Below are 5,329 nucleotides of genomic sequence, written 5' to 3'. Positions count from 1 at the left end.
TTTCCCTAGCTTAGTATATATACCCATTTTTGGGGTAATTAGAAAAAGATTCAATACCCATCTATTCTACTCTCTAATTTGTTTTAGGAGAGCTTCTCTCGCTAGGTTTAGGTTAGGATTAGGATAGTTTAGAGAGAGAAAGTGAGGGTTTCACCATTGTTGAGCTTGGATATCGAAGAGGAAGATTGCTCATCTCTCTTGTAGATTTTCACATTCAATCAATGAGAATCTCTAACTCTCTCTCCTCTATTTTTTTATTTGCTTTATTTTGATTATTATTTTAGTTGTTGGTATTGCTTGTTAATCATGTTTATTCTTCATTATTTGTTAATTAATCTTGTTATTAGCATGATTAATGAGTAATTTCCCCATTAAGGGGATGGTTGTGGTGTAGTTGGATCTTGAGCATGTTCTAGGGTTTAAAATTGATTTATTTGTGATTAAAGTCTTTATATGCTTGATATTCTTTGATCTTCTTGCAAGTGCACATTGTTGGTTGATTAAAGGTGAATATTTGCTAACAAGAAACAGAAGTTAACTTAGTTAAGGTTCATTACTATCGATTGTTATTTAATAGTACCTCCTAGTATATGGTTCTAATGTGGAAACATAGAGGCTATGTTAGGAGAAGCCAATTGACCCCGAAAGGCGGCTAGATTTGATCTTTTACTTCGATATTTATGCATGTTTAGTTCATAATTAATTCAATTTCTATGCCTTTGTTTATGTTCAAGTGAATGCTATACCTAAACCATATCCCTTAGTGTTTTATTTCTTGTTTTAGCATCTTTAAACATTAGTTTATTTATCTCCTATTCCGGACTAGCTTAATTATCGATAAAATTTGGTTGTTTTTATCCGTTCTCTGTGGTTCGACCCCTATGCTTTCCTTATACTCATATTAGGTTTTTTTAGGTTGTATAAATTGTATTTGATCTAGGGATAGACAATTGACAACGCGTTTATTCCCTTGTCATGACGTTGAAAACAATTATTGTGAGCAAGTGAACTTTGTTTCCAACAATAATAATGGACAATTATTGATTGTCCAAGGAATTTTGGGAATAGGATGCTCACCAACTAGGTGGTTTTGATAAATACAACAATGGTTGTTATAGGAACCAAGGAAATAAAGGTTTCTGAGGTAACTATTACAATCAAGGTTACAATAACCAAAACCATAGCTAAGGGTATGGAAATCAAGGCAAATCTCATGGTTTTGGTGGCCAATACCACAATTTCGGCAACAATCAAGGCCGAGGTAATTGTAACAATCAAAATAGGGCCAATTTTCAAAACAAAAACCAAAGGGGACCCTGTAGACAGCCAAATGTGTCTCCCCAAAACAAAACCTAGTGATGAATACCTTTCATGTCATTTGATTATCGAATAAAGCAAAAGTGTGATAAGTCTAGTGATGAGGATGTTTTTATAAAAATATTTCTTCTTTCTGTTTTTGAAAATATTTCTTTTTTTTACCCTATTTATGAAAAACGTGCATTATAGTTTAGTTTTGTCCATTATACGTGTCCATTAATAGTGTAGTTGGATTGGGCTTGAAAAAACCTTTCCAAAGATATATTATAAGCCTAATTCCGATGAATAATGAGGAAGTTATGGCCAAAATACTAAACTGGGCTCAAACCGGATTTTACCTACGGCCCAATGATCATGTGGAGGGTCCAAAGGTTTAGTACTATTCATAAATTAATTAGGATTAATTAGAAACTTCCATAAGTTTCCAAAAGATCTTAATTATCCTTTTTAAAAAGATAAAATCAAAGAGTTTGAAATTGAATAAAACTTTCCTTTTTTTTTAATCCTAATTTCATTCTAATTTAAAGATGTTTTTTTTGCCTCATAATATTTATCCAAATATTATATGGTTGGATAGAACTTGAAATTGGCTTTCCAATGATATATTATAATATTAATTCCGAGCTATAACGAAAAAGATATGAATGGAATATGAAACTCTATCCAAAACTGACACCCTTTCACTATTTCGGTTATATCTTTTAATCTACAAATTATTTTAATCTCATTCTAATTTTGTTGAAAATTAGACTTCAATAACTTTCCAACGACATATTATATGACTTATTTGGCTTCTGGATCAAAACATATGATTAAAAAAAAGTCGTAAAAACTGTTTTAGCGCTAACGACAGACTCTGTCACCTGGCGCTGCAGGCAGCGTCTGGCGACAAGCCTTTTCGTATGGCGACAGGATGAATTTTAATCCATGTGGAATTCCATCTCTTTTCTATCGGGTTTTGGACTATTTTCTTATAAATAAGGTCCTTGATCCTCCGTTTTCAATCATCAACTCTCACCCAGAATTCTCTAATTCTTTCTCTCTCTAAGCTAAAGCTTATTCTCTCTCCCTCTTTCTAGCCTAGCGTTTTATAAACATAATTCCTCATACATTAGTTCTAGACACACCCAGCCAAGTTTGAGTTGCCTTCGCCCTAGATGTGAAAGGTTTGATATTTCTGAGGGTTTTATCCCAAATCTCTATTTCAATTATTTGATATAATTGTTTGATTTGTTATTTTCCTTGAAGTTACTAACATGTGTATTTTGTTGTTAGAAAGAGATATGAGGCATCCAAGTAAGTAATTTAATTACTTTATTAATATTTTGATATAGAAATCATGCTTAGATTATTTTATTGATTCCTAGTATCATGTTTGGGTGTTTTGATCTTCCTAGTATCATGTTTAGGGTAATAACTAAAATTTCTAATATCAATTATGATTGTTATGATGCTTCCTATTTCTTTCCTAATATCATGTTAGTATCATGTTAGAGCTGAATCTTTGATATTTAATGTTTAGTGACATCTTAGGGATTGTTATTAATCTTGTTAGTTCCATGCCTAGGATCTTGCTATTATTATGCTTTAACATGATTGTTATCATGATTGTTATTATGATTATTGTTATTATGTTGCTTGATTGTTATTGTTTGATCACGCCTTTTATGCATGTTTAAAGGGAATTTGTACTTGTAACCACGCTTAATAAAATAATTAATAATTTGGTTTAGGCTAATATGTTAATTGTAAGGAGGGTGATCTCATCGTAAGGGGTATTCTCCTTAAATTCCCTTGGCCACATAAAAGCCAAAGAATTTACACTTGTTAGGGTGTAGTAGGATTTGAAATCTTGACTGTTTGGGGGACCTTGAATTAGAATTAATTCTATCATTACGCTTTTTTTGTAAGAAACAAGTAGGAGTCGCCAATGAGTTTTAGGAAAACTCATAAACCTCGTTCATGCCTTTTTTCCATGTATAGTTCATGAAATAATTAGCACAAATCATAAGTTTACCTATGCCCAATTTGGTCTATACACCAGAAATGAGTTCGGGAGCGAGGGTACCAAGATAACGTTCCTTTTAGAGGGGAATCGTCATCCTAGCCCTAGTACGACCTCTACTAGCTCTCCCTTTTTTAGTATTTCATCACCAAACAATATATGCAACGTGATACCTAAAACTATGTTAGTTGATTTTATTTAAAAACATTAATTCATGTAGGAATTACATCGTAATGTCGTTATTCTTATTTAATTAAATCCGTAAAAAGGACAAGAAAATAAACAAGATTCGCCTTGGATTAAGTGATCAAACAACAATTATTTAATTCAATTCTAATCTTTATTTAACGCAAGACACTAAGTGGAATTGATTAATTGATTATTTTAAAGGTGATCAAACAACACTAATTAATTAATTAAAGTCCTTTTAAACAAGAAAATAAAGGTGATTTAATTAAGTGCTCGGGAATTTACCACTTTTCTTTGCTAGATCTCCGTTTAGAACACTTATGGACTTCTTCTTGTTGGGGAATCTCCACCGTAGTAACAAAGTATTGAAGGGGTGAGTGTTTAGGACAAGAGGGCTAGGTTTCACAAGCTCACAAGTTATTTCGCCAGAGTTTTAGGTTAATTTCTGTTTGTTTAAGCCTTGGTTTAAGCTCGTATTTATAGGAAATAATAAGGTTTAGGGTTTCGAGCATCCCAGCGCAAGTTATAGAGTTGCGCTGCTATGTGCGGCGCAACTAATTATCTTGCGCGCGGCTTTATGGTAAGGTTTGATTTTATATTTTCCTTGTAATTCTGAATCTTCTGCAACTAATTGTCTTGCGCGCGGTATTACAAAGGTTGCGCTGGGTGTCGCGCGCAACTGAATTAGTTGCGCGTGGCAGCCCTGCGCGACTTTTTGAGATGCGCGCAGCTTTTTCGGCAGCACTAAGTTTTAATCTAGGCGCTCCTAAATCCGTCATTATTAGTGTTTAAGCACGGGCTTAAGCCTAATTATGATCGGTTTTAGTTAATTGGACCTTTGTTTTGGCTTTTTTCTTTAATTTGGGCTAGTCTTTTGTGTTTTGTGGCTTAACAAGTTATCCATAAGTATTCTTCACTTTGATCCAACACAAAGATGGTTGTATTTATCGTCATTGCACTTCCTATCGGGGCAAGAGGCCAAAAGTAGATGTCTACAGTTAGCCCCTACTTTGATTGAGTCTAGAATAGACGATGATCAAAGTAGTCAAGGAAATAAATTCGAGACTCATTCTGCGAAGTTCTCTAAGGATAGAGAATCTTTTAGTAATATTTAAGGATGTCGAAACAATCCTTGGTTCGCTAAGTGTTTGAAACAAGTAGCTATTAAGTCTAGAAAAAGTCCTTCCTAGTCTCAACGTGCTAAAGAATCTAGATTAATCCTTTGCAATTGTAGAACGCTTTTACAAGTAAAAGTATTCAGTTCATGAGAAGAGATCGGTTTTAAAAGGATAAAAGGGGAGGATTTCCTCTCAATCGTGTCATCGTTGGTCTAAAGTCCCTCGTTATGTCATTGAAACTTTAGCCTGTGTGTAACAAAGTAAAAGATGAAAAAAGGGGTTTTTGGTATTCGAGCCGAAATGGTCCAGTATTCGAGCCGGAAGTCTACAAGATAAAAATACATGTCTCAAGACTTGAGGCATATATCCAAATTCAGTGAGAAGGAAGAAAGTCAGCAACTCTCTCATTAGTTTTGTCCACAAGATGAGTACACGTGTCTCAGGACTGGGGGCACGTGACTACATGGGAGCGGCATCGTCTCGTCGCTTCTTTATACAAGGGGTGGATTTGACACCCTACCTGTCTGGTAAGTTAGTAAGCGCACTAACTACCGTATCCATTCAAGAAGTGCCTGTTCCTGAAGGTTCGACGCGCCTGTCGACTCGTTGAGCTAACGCCTACAATAATTCTCTACCTTTTACTCCCGAGAGGTAGATCTCGCAAAGCTTGGGGGTGAAATTTTACGCAACACCTACGCTG

This window comes from Chenopodium album, chromosome 2 (genome assembly GCF_948465745.1).
Source record: "Chenopodium album chromosome 2, dcCheAlbu1.1, whole genome shotgun sequence".
Taxonomy (NCBI): Eukaryota; Viridiplantae; Streptophyta; class Magnoliopsida; order Caryophyllales; family Amaranthaceae; genus Chenopodium; species Chenopodium album.
This window is presented reverse-complemented; position numbering follows the sequence as displayed.